Source organism: Lissotriton helveticus, chromosome 2_2, assembly GCF_964261635.1.
Source record: "Lissotriton helveticus chromosome 2_2, aLisHel1.1, whole genome shotgun sequence".
Taxonomy (NCBI): domain Eukaryota; kingdom Metazoa; phylum Chordata; class Amphibia; order Caudata; family Salamandridae; genus Lissotriton; species Lissotriton helveticus.
Window position 1 is genome coordinate 427,562,312 of NC_136060.1, and position 24,148 is coordinate 427,586,459.

Sequence of the window (24,148 nt, forward strand, 5' to 3'; positions counted from 1 at the left end):
TTGATAGACGCCTCCTTACACATGCCCCTGAAACACTCTCCCCTTAGCACAGGGGCCTGGCAGGGAGGAGTGGGCAACTTGCACCAGAAAGCAGAGTAACATCTACAGGATCCGTGACGATTTTTGCACAAATTGTCTAAATACATTTATTCTAAGAAACTCCTCCTGAACTGTCCTCTTCAACGAATGCTGCATCACTAACTGTAAGGATTATCCACGGTGTTTCATGATGTACGTCTGGGGTTGTCATGCATTTCGTTTTTTAAAACAGACGTTACATTATCATTATACCTATTGAAATTGTATTTGTCTTTCTCAGAAAGATGGAGGGCTGAACTGGCCCTGCCAAAATTCAAACTCCTTATTTGCAAACATCAGAAAAAACGTTTAAGATACTCAGATCTCTCATCAGAGCACAAACGGTTTGCAGTGATCTGTGTGCCTTTATACATTTTTGCATCGCACACAATTGAGCACCGATCATCATGTAACAATCTTCACAGGATGTAAATTATTCCAGAGCCATTGCCTGATGGTTTAACCCTGGAGCACGTAAACACAACTTGAAATTGTTTGACATGAGAGTGCAGGTGTTAAGGCATCACAAGATAGCACTTCCACGTTACCTTGCTAAGCGTCTTCAAACTGCTATGAGCAGAATACTGCTATGTTGAAAAAGGGGAACAGTATTGCACTTTGGAAATAAGTGCAAATAAGATACTGGGCAGAGCGTTCTAGAGGGCTGATCATACAGCACCGCCTCTGTCCTGAACACACAGCAGTTTTAAATGTATAACTGGGGATAAGCACACTCACCTGCGCACGCGCAGACACTCTTCATGACCCTAACCATGAGAACCATCTGCCTAGCACTGGTGGGACATAAGGCAGACACTTCAAATCTCCGTCAACGTGGAGTTTCAAAGACACATTAACACTTCACTTCCTATGCTAATTCTGACCTCACACCTCGGTGTAACACAGTAAATTCACATTGGTAAAAAAGATTCTTTCCAAGCCCTATTAGTCCCCCATCAACCAGCGTCGTCTTTTTCTTGTGACCTTATATGTATTTAGCTATGCAGCACATTAGCCTGGGTACTGAAACATCTACTGTTCTTTCACATGGAGGAAATGTACGCCCCAAGCTGTGTGACACGCCAGGTAGGAGGTCAGTGAGAAATGGTGTAGTCCAAAGCGCTGTTTTTAATATAAAAGCAGGGCCTTCAGTGGTCATATCACTGGAAATACAAGGTTTGAAAAAAATATTATTGTCTACGGTGCTCGTGGAAGACAATTTCTATGAACTGGAATCTAGAGAATGCTAAAGTGATTCTGGTATTTTACTAACCTCTGCTGGTCGTTTTCTATCAAGAAAGTTAAATAGTGGCAGTTGCCAGAAAAATTAAAAAAAGGAAAGTCCATCAGCAGAAAGTAATTGTGGTATTTTATTGACCTCTGCTGGTTATTCTCTATCAAGACAGTTAAACAGACGCAGTTGAACAGAAAAGAAAGTCCCCAAGGGGAAGCAGACAAGTCCTAGGGCTGATCTCCAGAGCCCAGAAAGTACACACAAGTACATACTAAAGTATATGTAATAAAGTATATACAAGAGCTCTTGAATGCTCGACCTAAGAAAACATGATAATGAAAAACGTGCAGTCTTTTTTGTATTTGAACTCCAATAACAACTTGGACGGGTCTTGTGGGGAGATAGGGAAGTCGCTGCTAATGTCTGTCCTGTTAGGCCTATATGGTACCTGTACATCCGATTGTCATTACATATCACAGAAAACACACATGGAAATGTTCACACAATAACGCAGTCCTCTCCCAGCTTCTAATAGGGCTGGAATTTCTGCCCTATCAGAAGTTGGGACAGGGATGAGAATCCCGCCCCTGCTGTGATGTCTGTCTTCCAATTGGTTGCCGGGATGCACTGATTTGCGCCCTGACACCCCTCATTTTAACAGGTGTACTGTGCAGATTAAGACATGCACAGTACAGCTGTTAAATTCAGTAGATTGTGCCTGTGTGAGTGGATGTTTCTGAATTATGCACTCACACATGCGCAATCCAAGCAGGCATCTCCAGATTGCAATCAACAAAAGCAATCTGAAGATGAATGCTTCGGCCCCACCCACTCCCTCCTCCTCCTGCAATGAGCAAGAGAGGCTGCTACTCACACTGGCAGAATGCATAAAAACACAAACATGCTTAAATGGACATGTTTTCATGTACAGTGCCAGTGAGGTGCAGTTGTCTTCACTCCTAGTATCTGGAGTATGTAGAACCTCGCAGGTGTCAGAGCTCCCCCATTTGCTCTTGAGGACGAGCCGCCCCAGCTTACTTCAAGATTAACGGTAGTTTTTCACCAAAGTTGGTGCAGATAGTGCTGTATATCTAATGGGTCCACTGTTGCTTTTTTCAAGAGTAGAAGCACTACAGCTTTTTTCAACAGACATGGAACCGGACCCTGACCCTCCAAAGACCAATTGCCACAAATGCAGGGGGAACAGATATTCAGCCAACATCCTCCATGCACTAGGTGGTAACGAACCTAAAGGAGATCTTTAGGAGATGGACATGGCTGTTGCTCTAAGACAGTTCACACTCATCAACCCAAAGGAACCTAGATTGTTCAGGCACATGGCGAAAATCCCACACTGTAAGCAGTCAGCATCCTGTGGCGGACTATATACGACCAAAGGTAGCTTTACATCAGAAATGATTGCATGAACCTTGTAAAAAAATCTGCCACTTTTCACATAGAAACTTTAGGCGGTATAATATCTTGTTCATACCAATCTGGATCTGAAAATGCATGGATGATGTACATGTAAGTCACCCCACAGGTAGGCCATAGTTAGGCCTTAGGGAAGGGTGGTATGTGCATAGAAAGTAAGTATGTAGTTTGAGATGGAGTAGAGCTGTTATGTTTAATACATATGGAATATAATATAATACAGATAAAATGAAATACGTAGGGATTTAGGACCATATGTATGAAACTTTGGTTTTGCGATTCTCACATAGCGATTTGTAGAGAATCGCTATTTGAGAATCGCAAAACGCTATGTATTATTATTTGCAAATAATTTTGCGAATCCTATATATTCCTTAATTTCGGTTCGCAAATTGCAATTCGCAATTAAGGAATCGCATATTGAGAATGCAATTTCAAGCGTGCCAGGGTGTCAAAAGGACACCCTGTTGCACCCCTGAAATGTACATGTGTGCACCTCTGGCACACATAAATGCCCCAAGGGCATGTATGTGCACCACATGGCACTTTCAAAAATGCAAAAAAGTGAATTTTTCAAAGAAATCGCAAATTACCACCAACTTGAAGTTGGTGGTAAATTTGCGATTCCTTAAGGCAAAATTGCACTTTTTCTGTGCTACTTACATTGCATTTAAGGAATATCAATTTGCGATTCCTTAAATGCAATGGCAAAATAAGGAACCCCAAATTTTGCGATTCCTTATTTTGCTAGGCAGTTTTTCTTTAATACATACCACTGAGCAAAATTGCGATCGCCAATGCCGAAATTCTACGAATGTCGGCGTTTGCGATCGAAATTTGGAATGTTACATATGTCCCCAGGTTGCTTGAGGTATGTAATGTAAAATGTATTTTGCATTTTGTTTTCAGCTATCTGTTTGTCTTCAAAGAGAAGAATTTACGATTGCAATAAAGGAACAGAGGAAGAAAAAGCAAAAGACACAGTACTACCGGCAAAAAACTGAGAACAAAAAAAGGAGATGATGGACAGAATATAGTAGGGGACAAAACAGCTGCTGGTAAGAGAACTGAGGCATTTCTTAAAACAGTGTGTTAAAAATGTAGGAAATTATCTCAATAAAAAGAGAGCTTAACCAACAACTCGGAAATCAAACGGCGTAAGTCATGTTCAAAGTGAAAAATGTTCTAAAAAATCAGGTCATCTGACTCTAAGGTAAAAACAATTTAGTGACATATGAAGATTATTGTTTAAAAGTATGGTAATAAAGATTTTGATAAGAAATATAAAGCAGTATAAGAGAAGAAATTGCATTGAAGAAAAAGAACACATAGAAATTTTAGTAGATAAAGCGTTTACCTTAAAGAGTAAATTATTTATCCTAATAGTAAATAGAACGAAAACACTGGCTAAAACAGCGGCGCTGCATCGGTCCTCTTCAGTCGCAATCCCTCGATAGGTCAATTCTTGCAGCCATGACTGGCGTTGTGTTGATTTTCAGAGTTGCACAGCGATGCATGGAAATTCTTCTTGCACCGGGAAGATGCATCGGGAAAACCGCCACAAGAAGAGCTATGCATCGATTTCTGCAGTTCACCTTTCTTCCAGCTCCCGAATAGCAACATCAATCTCCAGAGGCCCCAAACTGGCAATGGCACCCTCTGGCAGATCAGAACTCTCTTCAGCATAGTTCAGGGAAGCTGGGGGGTGAAGTCTTTGTGTCCCGGAGACTTCAGAACAGGAGGCCTGCACACACAGGCCCTTGGAGATCTCCTTCAAGCAGGGGACACAGCACACAGCAAAGTCCTTATCCTTTCCTTGTCAGAAACAGCAATTGCAGACCAACCCTAAACAGCACACAACAAAGGGGAAGTACTTCTCCTTCAGTATCTCCAGCTGTTCTTCTTGGCAAAGGGTCCTCTTGAATTCCAGAGTTGATCAAAAGTTTGGGGTTTTGGGTCTGAAACTTATACCACAAAATGTCTTTGTTCTCTTTGTGCATGGGGCTCTGAGCTCAGTTCAAACCAGTTATGCCTTCACTGGGGCAGCATGACCACAGGAGGTGGAGGCAGCATCGCGCAAGGGAGACAGGCTCCGTTCAGATGCAAGATCAATCTCTTCCCACCACCCTATATGCAGCTAGGGCCTATTCAGTTCAGGGCTGACTCATCCTGGAAGGGACAGGCACACCTCAAACCGCTCCCCAGAGGCTGTCTACAGGGAATGCACATCCTCTGTCTCTGTCACAGTGAAACCAGACAGTCAACCTACAAACAGGCAGAGGCACACAGGATGGTTGAACAAGAAAATAGCTACTTTCTAAAAGTGGTATTTTCAAAAACGCAATTTAAAAAACATCTTTACTAAAAGATGTGTTATTGCATTCTGACTTCAGGGATATCAAGCTAAATTTTTCTATCTTATCCCTATTGGAAGATATGCTTGTAAAATGTTACAAAGCATTCCCCATTCTGTCCTATGGGGCAAGATAGCCTTTCAATAATGAAAAATGAAATTGGCATTATTTCACTATCGGGACATGTTGCTCACACCAGTACATCTCCTACCTTTCACATACACTGCACCCTGCCTGGGGAGTACCTTGGGCCTTCCATAGGGGTATCCTATATGTAAGAAAAAGGGAAGGTTAGGGCCTGGCAAGTAGGTGTTCTTGCCACGTCAACATGGCAGTTGACAAACTGAGCACAGACACTGCAGGTACAGGCCTGAGACATATTTTCAAGCCTGCTCATGTGGGTGGCACAATTAGTGCTGCAGGGCCCCTAGTAGCATTTGATTTACAAGCCCTGGCATGACTAATTGTACTTTACTAGGGACCTACTAGTAAATCAAATATGCCAATCAGGGAGAACCAATCACAAAAACAATTTACACAAGGAGCACAAGCACTTTGACATTGATCAGCAGTGGCCAAAGCATCTAAGCCAGCAAAAATGAAATCCAGCAGAGTATGAAAAACACAGGAGGTAGAGGCCAAAATCAGTGGAAACCACACCAAGGATGCCAAGTCTAACACGTGTCCCCTTCAGCTGAAATGTGGGGAGAACTACTCACCCTCTTGGAAGTTCTCATTACTAAGAGGGAAGAATCTGGACAGACCTAAAAGCATTGGCGTGTTTTGTACCAGGGCGGTGTTCCACCGTAAAGTCCATTCCCTGTAGGGAGATGGACCACCTCAACAGTTTTGAGTTCTCACCCCTCACCTGCATCAACCATCTGAGGGGCCTTTGGTCCATCTGAACCCGGAAGTGATTACCAAACAAGTAGGGTCTTAGCTCCTTCAGTGCCCAAACCACAGCAAAAACTTCCCTTTCAATCGCACTCCACCTCTGTTCCTGGGAAGTAGCCTGCTAGTGATGAAAGCTACAGGTTGGTCCAAGCCCTCGTCATTCAATTGTGAGAGTACTACTCCCACACCATGCTCTGAAGCATCTGTCTGCACAACAATTCTTTGGAGACGTCAGGTGCCTTAAGCACGGGAGACATGCACATGGCAGATTTCAGGGCATCAAAAGCGGTCTGACAGGTGACAGTGCAGATCACCTTTTTGGACTGCTGTCTTGAAGTCAGCTCTGTCAAGGGGGCAACAATTATGCCATACCCATTGACAACCTGTCTGTAGTACCCAGTGATACCAAAAAAGGCTCTCACCTCTGTTTGAGTCTTGAGGGCTCCTGAGCCAGAATGGTGTCAATCTTTTTTTGAAGGGGCACCACTTGGCCGCTCCCTACCTGGTGTCCTAAGTACACCACAGACCCATGTCCTATCTGGCACTTACTAGCCTTGATAATGAGGCCTATCCTTTGCAGAGCCTTCAACACTTCACAGAGGTGTTGCAAGTGGTCCTCCCAGCTGAAGCTGAACACATTCCTCCAACCCGGACAGTACCTGGTTGACCAATCTCTGGAATGTGGCAGGGGTGTTCTTCAACCCAAAGGGCATGACTCGGAACTGGTAGTGCCCCTTTGGCGTTGAAAACCAGATCTCTCTTTTGCCCCATCGGTTAAGGCAAACTGACAGTACCTAGACGTTAAATCAAATGTACTGAGGTACCGGCAGCTCCCAACCCCTCAATGAGCTTGTCAGCTCTGGGGATGGGGTGCACATCAGTCTTGGTGACTGCATTGAGCCCACGGGAGTCCTCACATAACCGGAGTTCTGGGTTGTCACTGGGTGCAGCTGCTTTTGGCACTAAGATCACTGGGCTAGCCCAGGGGCTGATTGAGGGCTCTATTACCCGTAATGACAACATCTTGGAAACTTCTTCCTTGATGCTAGCCTGACTTTGTCAACTACCTTGTAAAAATGTTGCTTCACAGGTAGACTGTCCCCAGTGCCCGCATCTTGGTCACACCAAGTGGTGATTCCTTGAGTCATGGAGAACAGGGAGGCAAACTGTCCCAGTACCTGGCAACAGTCCCTCTCCAGCTCTGGGGTCAGGGTAGGAGAGAGGTTTACCCCATTGTAGGAAGCTGGCTCTGTATATACTATACCAAAGTGAGATATGGTATGCACAGAGTAGGCAGAGGTAAAGTTAGATAGCACCTCACTCCCTATTTGTGGTAGTGTTGTTGAGCAGTAAGGCAGTATCAGAGGACAGTGTTAAGCATTTGTTGTACATACTCAGTCAGCAAATGAATTCACACACTCAAAGACTGAACTTCAGACCAGTTGTTTTTGTATAAAAAAATATTCTTTTAGTTATTTTATTATCTAGAACCAAGCAAGCCTGGCACATGTAAGCAATAAATAGTTTACAGTAGTAATGTAATTGAAATACAGTTTGAATGATAATTGTATATGCACTTTGGTTTGATTTACAGTATAGATGCAGAGAAATGCAATACTTAGTAAATGCAGTACATAGACTTGAATAGGCTTTTTAGTAAAATAGCAGGTAAATACCTTTTGAGATTACTAGGCTTAAACAGAGTAATATACCTAGATACTACTGTGAGTAATTTCCTGAAAACAGGTAAGTAAAATCGTTTTTGTTAGATTATGGAATTTTAAAACATTTCTTTAGTTTCTCAAACTCCACACTTAGAACCTTTTCACAGAAAAACTGTCAATGCGTTATATTCTTTTATATATAAGTACTTATTAGTCACCTAGCTTTAGTTAAGCTTTGCATCTTTCATAGTTTCTGTTACCTAGCAATGTGGAATCTTGCTCTCGTGGAAGCTCCAGTCTTCAGTTATTGAGTGGAGGCTGATCAAAAGAGACACCTGTTGGATCTATTGTGTTGTTCTTCTGTCAAGAATAAATCTTCTTCCAACCTTCTTCTGGACTACCTGGATTTTATTTGATTGGATATAACATAAATTTGGCGACGAGGTGGAGAAGACAACACTACAGGGACTCACCATGGAATCACCATTTCCTTCAATTATTGGAGGAAAATAGTGTTATCAGTTTTGAGGGAAGTATTTGGGATGTGGTAGTTGAGGTTCTGGGGGTAAGACTCAGGGGTCCCCCAGGGTCAAGGATGCACTCTAGTTACACCCTCAGTGGAACTAGGGCAGCCAGGTGCAGAGTGCTGAGGTCCCTATGTTATCCAATGAAGGATAGGGGGCCTCTGGTTGGTGGCTGCTGGCAAGCAGGCCACTTTGTTGTGGGAGCAAAGCTCCTGGACTTTAGCTCAGGGCAAATAGGGAAACAAAGTAGCACCAAAGGTGCACCCTCAGCGGCACTAGGGCAGCTGGGTGCAGGGTGCTGTTTCAACGTCGGGTGCCCTGTTGTTTTCAAAAGGGAAACTCAGGTTTGCAAAGGCACTGCAGGCTTGGGTACGAAGGTCTTCTGGGTGCGACCAACACTTCGAGAGGTAGGTTGGGAAGTTAGGGGTTTGTTAGGCACTGTCGGTTTGGCCACCCAAGGCCGTGGGGCGTGGGGCGTCGTGGCGTCGTGGCGTCGTGGCGTCAGGTGCAGTGGTGCCTTTTGGGGTCGGACCTTCTTATCAGCTCCCCGTCACAGTTGGGTGGACCTTCTGGATTTAGGCTGCAGGCATCGGCTGGCGGCTTGAGGCATATCAGGGATCACCGGGTCTCAGGTCAGGATCACTGGGGTGACCTCCTCGTGGTGTTTGCCCACTTGAGCTCGGGCCGTGGATGGCGGATGCAGAGTGGGGTGGTTTTGCGGTGTCCGACCGGAGCCAGAAGTTGCAGATCAACAAATCCGGTGTTCCCGGGAGATAAATGCCTTTTTTTAAGGCAGGCAGGTCCACCAGGGTTTTTGAGGTTGCTACTTGCAGGACACACCTGGATTTCGCAGGAGCAGGTTCAAAAGGGAGACAGGCCCTTAGGGCTAGGGCCAAGTCAGTGAGCGTCTTCCTCCTGTTAGCTGCTGCACGGCTGTTCGGTCCTTCTTCTTCTTCTTCTTGTAGTTTCTTCGTGTCTAAGGAAGCAAGGTTCAGGGTTGCCCCTAAATACTAGATTTAGGGGTGTAACAGGTAGGTAAAAGGCAGGGACCAATGGGTCCCTTTCCTTAGGTGGGTACACCCCCTATTATGCCACCCTCCAGTGTGAGGGGGCATGAGCATGTCCCTGGTTGGCTGAGTACCCCCAATCTGCAAGATGGCGGGAACTGAGAGTTGTGCTTTACCTCGCCTCCCTCACCTAAGGGGTGGAGTTGGAAGAGGTGGGCACACCTCTCTTCCTCACTTGTTTATCCCGCCAGTTCTCCCGCCCAATGTGGCGGTCAGAACCAGTTGGGACCAGTTGCTGAAAGCTGCAAGTGGCCTGGGAAGCTCACAAAGGGGGCAAGCCTTTGAAGCTTCCTCTTCGTGAACCCTGCCCATCCTGGGGGAGGAGGCTTGGAACCTCGTCCCAGGATGTGCATTGTTTCAGGCCCCCAGAGAGCAGCAGGCTCAGGGGTCTTGAAACATGTCTGGTGGTGGCAGCTGGTAGCAGCCCCTCAGCATGGACACTAGTGGTGGGTTAGTTTTCAGGGGGTATCTCTGAGATGCCCTCTGTGTGCATTTGTCATTAAATCCCACACTGGCATCAGTGTGGGTTTAATGTGCTGAGAAGATTGATACCAAACTTCTCAGTTTTCAGTGTAGCCATTATGGTGCTGTGGAGTTTGTACTGACAAACTCCCAGCATTATATACTCTTAATGGCAGCGCTGCATTTGGAGTGTCTAAGAATTGACTTAGACACTGTAGGGGTACAGGGCTCAAGCACCTGTACCCTCACCACTGGTATAGGGCACCCAGCTGGAGGGGTGACTGATCTATGTCAGGGCAGTGGGTTGTAGGCATGGCACACAGAGATGTGTGCCATGTTGACCCTTTACTTTGCTCTGCACCAAAATACGCAGCCTGCTAAGGCAGTGTGTGAGTGTAAAGGTACAGGACCTCTAAGGGTGGAACAACAAGTGCTGCAGCCCTTAGGGGCCGTCTCTGGTCATAGTGTCCTGGGTACCTGTGGTACCATTTACCAGGGGCTGACCTGTGGCCAGAGATGGCAATTGGGTTTAGGCTTCAATGCAGTTTTTGGAAAAGGACATAGGCCCTGGCTACCTGATTAGCAGGAGCCCACTCAGCCAAAGCACATCAGCAATTCAGCAAAAAGTGCGGGCAACCATGCAAAAAAGAGGGCACTTTCTCACACCCATCCACTGACCCATCATGTTCCTTTGCTAACAGGAGGTCAGGAAGAGGCTCACTTCAATCGAAGCCCATGTTAGATGTGAAGACATCTAACATGGACTTCGATTGAAATTCATAGAGCATATTACCTGGGTGCAGATAAAGCCACTATACATGTGCTGCAGGTGGTGCAAAATGCGGCCGCGCGCCTGCTAAAGAACGTCCCCAGACGCTCCTCAGCCACTGCCGCCTTGCGCGACCTCCATTGGCTGAGCATCCCAGAACGTGTTAAATTCAAGGCACTCTGCTACATGTTCAAGGCCAAGCAGGGCAGCGCCCCAGTATATGTTCAGGGGCTGGTAAAGCCCTACAGACCCCTGCGCTCACTAAGGTCATCGGACACTGGCAATTTCACAGTACCAAGATGGAAGTTGACAAAAATGGGAGGCCGTTCCTTTTCCACCCTGGGTCCTAAGTACTGGAACTCCCTCCCATTGGCATTAAAATCTGAGACCAACTTATTCCGCTTCCGTAAGGCTCTGAAGACCCTGCTCTTTACTAAGCGTGACCAATAGTCGGCTGAGGCCTCAAGTCAAGGTGACACTCCCTCTTTCTTCTACAGTCTATCCCTGGCGCCGGGAAACCCATTGTGGGTAGCTGTGCGCGATACAAGCTTAAATAAATAAAATAAATAAAATATTATCAAGCCCATTATCGCCGCTTTATCGGCAGTTTCCTGCCGATAAAAGCAGCAATAATGTAACGCCCTTACTTGATAATATACCTCCATGTTTTTTTAAACCAACATCACCAGCATCGTTTTTGTCAGGGAACACGAGAAAGTCAATGATCTAAAAAAATCCAGTGATAAAAACTATATTAAATTGTTGACATGATACACCAGGAATATGTTTTAAGTAAATGTGGAAAATCTGGTAAAATAGAACTAGGCAAAACACCTCTGAATGTTTTACTATGGACTGCTGAGGAGAAAAATATTTCCTATTTCGTTTTTCCAAGAAGAATACTTTCATTCTTGTGTCCTCGCAGCAAACAATATTTAAATCCATTAAGGTATATAACCAATAGCAACAGAAAAACAATATATCCATAGGATTATGTTAGCCTTTTGACATAGTCAACAATTTGCAAAATGAACTGATGTGTTGATACCCAGCACACTGCTGATTATTTATGTTTACATTAGATGGGGGTCACTTAAATCAGCTGTACAACTCAAACGGAGCTGGGTTTCCTGTATATCAATCTTTGGGAGCAATCTGATTGTATGGACCTTTGAAGGTCGACGAAGAGAAATGATTAGCAATCATCAACATAAACAATACACCATTAAAGATTTATTGTTGAGTAAATAATGAGAGTTATTGTGAGTTAAAGGGTTTTAGCTTCAAATCTTTTTATTTATTAGACATTCATCTTAAATTAAAAAAAGCTTTTGAAAATCAGATTGGAAATTTAATCTCAGTCATAATTCACGGACATATAAAATAAGGCTAGGTAACCTCTCGCGTAAACATTCTAGGAGATCAGAGACAAGTCTCTAGTCAGAATGTCGGGGAAAGAGAATCCCTGTAGGATCTGGCTCATGGGTTCTGGGGTCAAAATTCTGCTCTGCAAGCCAGCAAGACCTAAACCTCTCTAGGAACACGCACTAATATAAAAATTATATGTTGCATCATTATTTTCTTTTGTCTTCTTCATCCACAAATAAAATATCAGCAAACTCCTGTCCTGAGAACAGATTCATTTGTCATGTTCTCACCAGGGCATAATAATCTTTCAGACGTAATATTCTACACATTATAAATATGCCGATTTTCTTTTGTAAGATTCACTGCAGAACCTCCATAATTTGTCCGAAAACACAAGAAAGTCAATGATCTGAAAAGAATCCAGTGATAAAAACGATATTAAATTATTGACACAAATGCATCAAGAGTGAGTTTAAAGTAAATGTGAAAATACTGGTAAAACAGAACTAGACAAAACACCCCTGAGATTTTACTATGCAGTGCTGAGGGTAAACATTTTCTTATGCAGCTTTTACAAGAAGAATGTTTTCATTCTTGTGTACTTGCAGCTCATGATAATTAAATTCGTAAATATATACAAACAATAGCAACACAAAAACTATATATCTATTGCATTATGTTTGCCCCTAAGGATAGTCACAATTTTCAAAATAGGCAAAATGCGCTGGTACGTTGATAGCCAGCGCACTTCTGATCATTTGTTTAAATTTGAAAGGGGGGAGGGGTTGCTTAAATTAGCTGCAAACCTCAAAAGACTTGTGGGTGTTTTAAAGAAAAACAAGGTATCAACCTATGTTTGTGAGCATCTCACCCCAGCCTGATGCAGACCTACGCTAGCCCTCAGGTTAACCAAAAAGCAAACTAACTCATGGTCTCTGTTTTGACCAACAGAGATCTCTGCAGGCGAGACCCCCAGGCTTGCATTTCAACCCTAAGGCAGACAGCAGCACACAGTGTCACTTTGCAATTTGGTTTCAACTTCAGCTGACATTGTTCTCCAACTTCCCTTCTCATTTCACTGAGCCCCAATTTCTCAATGGGTAGGCAGTCATTTAGATCATGGTAAGTAAGAAAGGACCTGATTATGATGGTGGTCGTACGAGCGTACGACCGCCATCCTGTTGGGAACAGGACTAATAGACTAGCTGCCGGCGGTCCCGTCATCAGGATTAGGATGTTATCACCTTCAAGGCGGTCGCAATCTGTCATTTTTGTATTGCAGTGTGTGCTGCGGCCTGCAGCACAGGCCGCATTCCAAAATAAACACATTGCACATATGCCTGCCTCATGGTGCAGGGGGTATGTAGGGGAGCACCATAGGTTCCCCCAATGCCCATATCAGAGGGCGGGAGAGAAAATGGGGGCCTGCTATTGGCCCCCAAGTCACTTTTCACCTGCCTTTTCATGGTGGGTTAACCTCCATGAAACGGCCGGCAGAAAGGGGCATTGTAATCCTTATGGCGGTGCTAATATTGTGGGGATTGCAGTCCATACGAAGCACTGACAGGCTTCTTGAGCCCGTCGGATGTGTGGGGGTTGTTTTCTCCACTGCCCTCCATCTGCCCGCCATCATAATGCGGTGGGCGGTCATGTAGGGTCCGATGACGGTGGGACCGCCACTGATGGCCTGACGGTGGAGGTCTCTCTGCATCGTAATGAGGCCCTAAGTCTTTATTTGCATGATTAACTAAACCTGTTGAAACTAAATACATAGTAAGAGTGAGTAAAACAAGATTATGAATGGCAAAATAGACAGTGATTCATACCCAACATGTAGCTTATAGGGCAGCTTATAGTATGCATGCTGCACGTGCACATTTAAAGCAGATAATGAATTGTGAAAATGCATCGGTGGTTGTGAGAAAAACAGGCCCCACTGCAACATTTTAATTGATTGTATCAGATACCTGTGAGCAGCATGAGGAGGCTCAAACCAGCCTCAATGCCAGAGATTCCCCTTTATTAGGTTTTCCAGTCCAGTCTTGTCACTGAAATGAAATAACTGGAAATCTGTCTATTTTTATGGGGGCCCACAAAAACAATAAAGAAGGGACCTTCCCCTGTGCCCCTCTCGTGGCTATTGCCCTGCCTATAATTTGATATTAACCACATTATTACCTTTATGTGACTATATAATAAAAAGGTCATCTGTGGGTGTGAAACTGAGGCCATTTAATTTCAAGGGGTGAAAACCCTGATCAAGCAACAACCACAATCCTTGTTAGGGTGAAAAACAAAAGTCACTAAATGAACCTGTGCTTTACCCTCGGGTAGCTTGGCGCCAAAGCAGTCAGGCTTAACTTAGAGGCAATGTGTAAAGTGTTTATTCAGCACACAAACAGTAAAAAAAAGTGAAATCACAGCACAAGAAAAATTCTAAACTAATTCAGAAAAATGTAGTAAATATTATTAAATAAAATTATACTAGAGCAAGAAAAATCCAACAGGTAGAACCAGAGACATTGAATTTCAATCGCACCTAAAAGCACAAATCTCTACTTGTGGTCATCTGGTAGTGACAGCCAGGGGAAAGTCGCAAGTTTAGGCCACCTGTGATGGAATGTGGTTCAGTTTAGGACCATGTTTGTCCCACTGTAAAGTTACTTTCTCAAGTACTGTGCAGCAGGCTTGTTGGGTAGTTGCAGGAACAGATTGTTTTTTCTCTGTAGCTCACACAGGAGGTCAGTCAACTGACGCTTGTAGTAGCCTGGGATGGGGGCAGGTGAGTCTTTCTTCTTAGAAAACCAGGCAGTCCTTCAACAGCAGGGCAGTCCGCTGGTAGCAGGACATATCTTCTTCTGTAACTTCCAAAGGTCCAGGAGTGTTCAATATTTATACATGGTGCCTCCCTTTATGTGGGGGGAAGGGGTTGACTCCAAGTCCTACCCTCACATCTGGTTCTGGAAAGTTCTTCCTCTTTCCCTGTCAAGGCACCAAACTGTCTAGGGATGACAAAGGCAGGAAAGGCCCGGTGTCAGGTTCCTTTGTGTATGCAGAAGGCAACATCCTTTTAGGTGTACGTGGGGGTGGGTACAGACCCTTCCTAATCATCCTGTCCACATCTAGGCCCCCTATATGTTACTGTCTGGAAACAATACCGGATGCCTCTCAGAGTTCCAGATCTGACATATTCCACACCGATACTGAATCCATCCTTCTATTTGATTCCTTCTCCAAGCATATAGAGCTTCCATATGGGTAATATCCTTTAAAAGTTAAGATTGACATTGACAATTGTTCCTTCTGTGTTCCTCTTCTTGTATGAGTGTGAAAATAGTTGTATTAGTTTTAATTTTATAGCATACCTGTAAAAAGGGTCAGCCCCGATCGCACCCGATGCCCAGGCTGCTGGTGCAGGGCGACTCTTTGTTTCCTTCTTGAGTAGTTACCAAATAAAGAGACGGGCACTGAAAGTAGGAAGACAAGGAAAAAGGTTTATTACTCATGAGGAGAGCATGTCCTTTGGGACACTCGCATGGTGTCTTCGGGAGGTGCTCTAACAAGTTTCTCTGAGGCTTCGTCTTTTATACACAGGTTTATGGCACACAGGCATCCTTTATTACAATCAACACATTGTATAGTATGGAGGTATTCCAACACGTGGCTACAGTAGGGCCCTTATTCTCCATGCAATAGGAGGGGGCTATCATGCGGCTGAGTGTTCTGCTGATTCCATTGGAATGTGTGTGCCTGATCGAGTCTCAGGGGGTGGGGTGGCCATGATCAATAGTAGCTTCTTCCAAGAGAGACGAGTGCATAAAGTAGTGGGCAATAAACTGTATCCTCGGGCTAAGGGATGACCAGCGGTCCGTGCAAACATTCAGGCTCGGAGGAAGAGGTCATCAAAGGAGGGGTATTCATGGAGGGACAGGAGGTGTTTGGTCAGGCGCGGGGTGCGATTCTTAGGGACAGAGTCATGCGGGAGGGGTGGGCTCATGACTCGCGCATGAGAGAGCGGGGGCAGTCAGGGTGTATGGGGGAATGCTTGCAGGGTCAGGGAAGTGCGCTGATGAGCGATCGTGAACAGGGAGACCATGGTACCTAAAATGGCTGTCATGTACATGTGTGCATGGATCTATGCTGGCGGGATAACACACTCAGTGTTTTCGCGATATCCGTTCTGCTTACAACAAGGGGTGCTATGAACACAAATGAACGCCGCTTATGTACATACACATTGCTATTTTTAACAGTCGCCTCTTTTTACATAAGCAAGTTCAATTTCTACATAGTCGATGTGATTGGCGGAATGCAATACATGTTAATTTACACCTGTCGGGTTCTTCATACAAGCCTAGAGATCGGCATAATATTTAGTCGGTGAAGAATCAAGAAAAATGTTCCGACACATAAAAATCAAGTCCACATTTTCTTTCTAGTGGCATCATATACCGAAAGAACGCTCTCATACCTTCCGGCTTGTCAGTACTATAGGGGATTTTGGAAAACTAACCACATGAGTGACCGACGAAACATTTCTTAAAAGGCAATACAAAATGGTTGAGGGAGGTATTCAATTTGATACAAGTAATTTAGTCAAGGGGCGAATAGAAAGTTCTGGAAAAGGGGGAGGGTCTTTGTCGCAATTTCTCTTAACATAGTCCGTCTTCTTTTGTTGGCGCTGCTGAGCACCGGCGGTGGAGCTATAGGTCCAGCTCGGATTCGTCCTTACACGTTGCAGGGTGCGATCAGTCCTCTGCTGTTAGATCACAGTCCTGTTTCCTAACTTATTGTCTTAGGGGTGCCTTATGCTGGGCACCTGCGTGTCTTTCTTTTTCCGTGACAAAATCCCAGTCCATAGTCAAATTTTATATGAAAGAGTTTGTTGAACAATCGAGGGAGGAGAGGGCGGAGTGGGGCCAGATCTTCGAACACACCAAGGGACCAAGGGAGCAAAGGACAATGAGCAGGCAGGCCCATCAGTCGGAAAAAAAGGGACGGGGACTTCAGGCACGAGTGGGTCAGCAAGTCGAGGGCTTCAAGGCAGCCCCTTATTTCTTCATCAGCTGAACTTGAAAGTTGTGCCTCGTCCCGCGTCTCGTTGCTCTGCGGCTCCACCTTTGGTCGTCACACGTGCTCCATGATCTGTGGCCAGGCTGTGCGTCACGTCCAGCTCCTCTCCTTTGGTGATTGTATCTTTGAATGGGTGAAAAACAAGTTTTTAGACAAACTGGTCGGGAGAACAGATATACATCTCAATTCCTTCCCTATTCCTGAGTAGGTGGGGGATAGGTTCATCGGTCACAGTCAGAGGTCGTTATTTATGGAGTCTGTAGAAGGGCATTGCATATTGAATTCATAGACTTGTTTGGCGTTCATTCGCGATATATGATAAGAGAAATTGAACTTTTGTACACAATGTATTACGTTACAAAAAAAAAATCGAGTCCTTATGGAGAGACTCGTTCTTCCCTTTAACCCAAGTATCGACAATATCACATCTCCTTTCGGGGTCGGCTAATTCTTGCAAGCAGGGGCGTTATCATAGGGTTGATCGGGGCGCGTGGGTGCTTTTGGACAGGGAGCTGGGATCGATCGGGGGAAGTGGGGTACTCTGGACATCCGCACTTAGGTGCAAGGGGGTGGGGCAATCGGGGCATTGGGGATCGCATTTTCTAACGAACTGAGAAACAGAAGACCATTGACGTTATAGTTCCCTTATAAAAGGCCAGATTAGGGGACATCCGTCGTCTTACCCGTCCTTTCCTTCATTACCAACTCGGGTTCTATTGTTTGCAGAAGGGAGAGGTAGTAATATGGTAAGTCTCAATCGTTTTGGGTTTGGTCAATTTTGCTGAACACCTTTGCGTTCGAGGAAACCCAATTATGTTTGTGTCGGAGGGACACAACGCCACCATACAAGAAAAAGAGGAAACGGGGGGGCTTCTGGAGAGAGGGAGAGAGAGAGAGAGAGAGAGAGAGAGAGAGAGAGAGAGAGAGAGAGAGAGAGAGAGAGTGAGAGAGAGAGAGAGAGAGAGTGAGAGAGAGAGAGAGAGAGAGAGAGAGAGAGAGAGAGAGAGAGAGAGTCGTACTCTAAACGAACCATTCGGTACACGTATGCCGTGGGGAGAGAGAGAGAGACGTGTACAATAATGGTCCATTCAGTGTGCACACAACTTAGAACGGCAGGGGTTAAGTAATGCGTAAACACAAGCGGAGGGACGACGTAGATCCATACATCACGTACACACAAACTCAGACGGGGGAGACAGTACAGGTATTACATAAAAAGATCCAAGACAAAACATAAAACAGTTATTGGCCACAATTATCCTTTTCTGTGTGCTGAGCATCTTTATCATCCTAAGCTCCTTTACCTTTTTCTTATCTTTTATTCGTTGGCTGCCTCTTACTGGTGGCTTTGATTGTACACACTTACGCCTTTGGCAACTGGTCATGGACTAACCTGGTCGGGCTAATGCTCACGGAGGTTTATTCGAGTCATTTTTAGCAAGTGCGTTTCCAGGCTGAGACAACAGTTGGTGTCAATTGGAGAGCAATGGGGCAGCTTTTAGTTATATGCCTATGAGGATGCGGAAAAGGAGGTAGTAGGTTTTCAAATATTGGCAATATCCCTAGTCCTCTCGGCGGAGGATACTTGTGTAACCCCTACCTCGAAATACCCTAAACTTTTCCCTACTTAGTTAAACGTAAAAACGCTTAATCATGTGTGTACATTATTCTTCTTTACTTTATTCGGGGTTTGTCGTGGTTAGGTACTATAATCAGACCCCTTTTCCCGTCTCTTCGTCTGTTGGATCACCGTTCTTGTCGGCATTCCGAGGTGACCTGCAGAGAGAGAGAAAAGGAGGGAAGGGAGAGCAGGCTACATTGATACGCACTCGCGCGCATAAACCCAGGAAGGTTTTTACTTACTGCGTACTCGGCCTATTTCCACAGGATGCAGTCACTGCCAACTGGGGCGTTTAAGCCCAGGTGGACCGTTAGTGTGATTTTTCTTATACAGGTAGCATATAAAGTGTGGGCTAAATACCTGGATCTTCAGCGGTTGCCTTTGGCTGTATAAAAAGGAAAAATACACAACTAAAATTCGACCCTTCATATTTGCAATATTTCTACGTGTTATACCTTTTCAACCCTTTATCTAATCGAGCTTAGTCATTCCACCTACATTTCAGTTATATCGAAAAATAGGGGTTATTCATTCAAGACTTTATCAATTTACACGGACAATTATAGTTGCTTTCTCAAAAAATCTTTAATAGGAATGTCGATGCATAAATACGGGCCTACATCCCCGTGGACCAGCCACGGAGCAGGCTGGAGCGGAGTCGGTGGTCGTTTATTTCACATAAAAGTGCGAAAAGCGCAATAAAATTATGTCGAGACTTCAGTGTGAGCGAGTGTCATAAGTGTTGGGCTTCCAACTTTCAATAATCATGATGTGCAAAACTCAAACAACAATTCATTGTCCGAATGTTCAATTAATACCCATCTGATGTCAATTTACCGTCTGAACACATAATCAGTACCCATCCAATATCAATTCATTGTCCGAACCTATAACCAGTACCCATCCCATATCAATTCATGTGGTTAAAAAAAAACCTTCATACATATCTCATGACACCAGGGCCGAACAATCGGGGTACAACAAGGAGTTGAAAGTTTCATTTGCATCGGCGCCATTTTGAGTGCAGTCAGGCAGAACCAGGCATAGTCTAAATGTCTATTAACTCGTGGTTGGCCCAGAGCTTCCTTTGGCAGTCCAAAAGTTCCGTTAAAGGGCAAAAGAATGGATCGGTGGTTCGAACCATCAGTCAAAAAGGGGAGGGAGGCAACAATGTTCCTACCGGGTCATACTGTGCTTTCACCGGAACTGATCCGAATTGTGGTCTATAGGACTCTAGTCATTCAAACTGAGGCTGGCGCCAGCATGGGAGCGCCGACGTCCTGCGGCTACATTTCCATCGTTCCGTGGGCAATCATGGCAGTCACTCCCCATCGGGGGTATTTGCGGGAGTCGGGGACTCCCGCGGCTCCTCTAGAATCTTCAAGGTTGTGGAGAACTATGACGGTGGAGTCAATAAGTGACCGGGCCATTCCTTCATGCTAGGTCCGCTCTTGCCAGGTCGATCGCCATTTTGAGAGTTCGGCAGATACCGGCGATCGCGGGGTAAAGTGAGCGGACGGGCTCCACCCTGCCGGGCGAGGCGTTGCAGCATCGCCACAGTGGAAGAACCCTTTTCCGGGCGCCTGGAGCGTTGAGGGTGCAGCTGGGAAGCCTCCACCTGGGGAGGCGGGAGAGGCCTGTTCGCACCGTCTCTCCCTCCCAGTGCACCCCACGGCGTCTTGCTGGACATTTGTTATGGCCGGACCAGGCGATGAGGACGAGGGGGGGGTCGGAGGCATGTGCAAGACATCCCCCCCCAGTGTTGTCGCAGCCATTATAAAAGAAAGAAGTGGTGTCTGGCGTGTTGTCGCTGCCGTCACGAAGGAGAAAAGAAAAAAAAATGTCCCGTCCGTCTTTGGGCCGGGCTTCCGGTGGATGTCGGCCGGACGCCCCTTGCTCTGGCCCCATGACCGGGTTCCTTGGTTTATCGGCTGCAGCCGGATCCCATCGGCCCCAGCCCCCGGCCGTTGGTGGCCGGACTGGAAGAGCATGTGGCGGGACTACCTGCAACTCTCAAGGGCCACCGCGGCCGGACTGGGAGAGAGAGGGGAGGGTCGAGGACATTCCCCCCCCTGCAACTCTCCGGTGTTGTCAAGGCAATCCCCTGGCCGGGTCCCGCTGGCCTCGGCCTCTCCTCCGGCTACACCCTACGTTAGGATCTCCTGGCCAACTGTTGGCAGCAGGACCCGCCTTATATGGGTTGCTTTCGGCTGGGCGTGGCCGCAACCCTGCTCCACTTTGGAAGGTTCTAGAGTGGGGGCGGATGTTCTGTTGACTTGCATTTTCCCCAGTTTATCGTTCTTATTGTTTTCAGGTTTCTCATTACGGGTTACTAAATAGGTTTTACCATTAAGTATTGTTATCGTTTTCCTTGTTCGTTATTTAATAAAAAGTTCATTTTTCGTCAGTGGCCTACTGAATTCGTTTTCCTATTCCCTTCTTTCCAGGTTGTTTCATGCTAAAGTTTTTCTGTTAACAGGTTACAGTGATTACTTCGTTACTATTGTATATGTCCTTTTTACTAGGGGTGTTCTCTGGTCAGGCCAGGTGACCTACCTCCAGTAAATGGTCCGGGTGAGACTGGCGTATCAGTCAGTGGGGAGTAGATAGGTATGACAGATTACAACGGGGGACAAAGGTCCGCATTACCTACCCTTCACTACTTGCAAAGACTAGAGTATGGTGACTTCTGTGCTTGTTTGCAAAAATAGAGAATACCTCCAAAAAGAACCAATTCCAAACAGTCAATGTTTGGACAAACAATCAATCAATGAGGAACGAAATAGGTACGACGTGTTAAAGGTTTGCGTTACCTACCCTTCACTGTCGGCAAAGGGAGAGAGAATATTCCTATTCTTCCCCGTTTGTAGGCAGAGAAGATCCTTAAGAGAACCAACTTCGAACAATTTAATGCTCGATTCAATCAATCAATCAATGGGGAGGAAAAAAATAGGCACGACGTGTTAAAGTTTTGCGTTGCCTACCCTTCACTATCTGCAAAGATTAAACAGAGTATGGCGATTCTGTGTTTGTTTGCAAATAGAGAATCTCCCAGAAGCAATCAATAGGCAATACTAGTATTTTCAAACAATCAATCAATCAATCAATTTCGCAATTTGTCGTGTGTCACGACCTTACCCGGACCGGACCATGTGGGCAGTTCTTCGCCTTCCTTTTTTCCAGCGCCCGATCGTTCTCTTTCTCCATGTTTTTACCGCAGCATTCCTGTGGGATTCCAGTCAGGACAATAGGTCACTTGAGAGAGGTCCGTTCGGAATCGGTGAAGCTCATTCAATCGGCAGCCGGACGAGGGCCCTCTCAAGGCAGGTATACTCCAATCATTTAGATGTTCACCCCATCGTCTGGACCTCTCTTACCGGACCTTATGTCGCTGATGGGCCCCACGTTGGGCGCCAATTGTAAAAAGGGTCAGCCCCGATCGCACCCGATGCCCAGGCTGCTGGTGCAGGGCGACTCTTTGTTTCCTTCTTGAGTAGTTACCAAATAAAGAGACGGGCACTGCAAGTAGGAAGACAAGGAAAAAGGTTTATTACTCATGAGGAGAGCATGTCCTTTGGGACACTCGCATGGTGTCTTCGGGAGGTGCTCTAACAAGTTTCTCTGAGGCTTCGTCTTTTATACACAGGTTTATGGCACACAGGCATCCTTTATTACAATCAACACATTGTATAGTATGGAGGTATTCCAACACGTGGCTACAGTAGGGCCCTTATTCTCCATGCAATAGGAGGGGGCTATCATGCGGCTGAGTGTTCTGCTGATTCCATTGGAATGTGTGTGCCTGATCGAGTCTCAGGGGGTGGGGTGGCCATGATCAATAGTAGCTTCTTCCAAGAGAGACGAGTGCATAAAGTAGTGGGCAATAAACTGTATCCTCGGGCTAAGGGATGACCAGCGGTCCGTGCAAACATTCAGGCTCGGAGGAAGAGGTCATCAAAGGAGGGGTATTCATGGAGGGACAGGAGGTGTTTGGTCAGGCGCGGGGTGCGATTCTTAGGGACAGAGTCATGCGGGAGGGGTGGGCTCATGACTCGCGCATGAGAGAGCGGGGGCAGTCAGGGTGTATGGGGGAATGCTTGCAGGGTCAGGGAAGTGCGCTGATGAGCGATCGTGAACAGGGAGACCATGGTACCTAAAATGGCTGTCATGTACATGTGTGCATGGATCTATGCTGGCGGGATAACACACTCAGTGTTTTCGCGATATCCTTTCTGCTTACAACAAGGGGTGCTATGAACACAAATGAACGCCGCTTATGTACATACACATTGCTATTTTTAACATACCTCTAAAGATCAATTCTTATATTGGCTAAGTCTATGTTGACCTCTGGACAATAGGTTACATTTCTAGTGAGTACCTTGTAATTCACAGAATTTAAGTTATCTCCCATTTTCATCTTCCTTCTCTCTGTCCTCCTCTTCCTTGCTTTTTCTTTCCTTCCTAACTTACTTTTATGGATTTTTTTCCTTCTTTTGCCTCTTCTGTTCAGGCCCCCTATTTCGCTTTGGCTGGTGCCATTCTATAAAGTTACATTTTTCCCCAAAAAAATCAAGATTCTACAGAGATGTACCTTCATTTGCAGAGCTGTCCTCAGAGCTCTCCTCAGTATCTGGTATGCCTCTCTGCTCAGGGGCTTTATCCATATATTTTCTGCTTGTCATGGAGCCCAATATTCTGGTGAGCGTATAGATCCTACTAATGTATAGTGAATCCTCTTCCTATTAAATTTTCTCACCTTCCTTGCTTGGACATCTGACTCAGGTTTATCAAATATTTTATCTATGATGCTTGGAGCTCTCTTGATGTCTTCCAGTAGTTTGTGCTTTTCCAGTTTTTGCTCAAGTTTTTTTTACTATCCCAGTTGTTCTTTCAAGCTCTTTCTCTGCCTGTTTGATTAGTGTATTCATTAGCTTGAATGAACACTCTGTAGTATTCGTTTGTCAATGTTTCAGGAGGTCATATTTCTGAAAATTTAGTGTAGGCCCCTTGGTATCCTCTTACAGTCAACGTATTTACACAATGTTGTCATTTCGTGAATCCTATACTAATCGCAATAGGGTTTCAAGTTCAGATTTTTCATACAAATGTTTTGTCCAGGTGCCCTTATAATGTATATATACACCATTTTGTACAGCCATCCACCCCAGAGGCTGGTGGCTGTTTTTTACATTTGTTTATTCCACTGATGGGGAACAAGCTCTTCTTCATAGTGTGAATGGTGGAAGGCGCAAGATCCCTTCTGAGCAACAGCAAACTCACAAAGAGACGGCCCGGTGTTCTTTTCTGGGCAGCCGTATTAAAATGTGTGTAATGGCATGAATGAGATCGCTCACATAACGGATGGACTATGCAATGATTCACAAGGACCTCTGAGGTCAATTCAATGACCGAGCTTAAAGGAGAGGCTAAGGGTAGATATGATATCCCCTGCTCATCCCTAACCTTGCCTACCAGATCCTACCAGATTGATCCATTTAGGTTTGAAGGTGGGAAGGGAAAAGGGAGAGAGTGTGGGAAAGAGCAGCTCACCAACGAGCACACTCCCACCACCCTTACAATATACCAAATGAACTGGATGGTGG

The 24,148-nt window shown here is 45.4% G+C and overlaps 1 long non-coding RNA gene across 1 annotated transcript in view; it reads left to right on the plus strand.

Moving 5' to 3' along the window:
- The window catches only part of LOC144821873 (uncharacterized), a 256,340-nt gene that overhangs the window by 111,247 nt on the left and 120,945 nt on the right, over positions 1-24,148 (plus strand). The window contains exon 2 of the long non-coding RNA XR_013608484.1: positions 3,656-3,804. This is a non-coding gene — a long non-coding RNA (uncharacterized LOC144821873). The remainder of the gene's footprint in view (positions 1-3,655; positions 3,805-24,148) is intronic.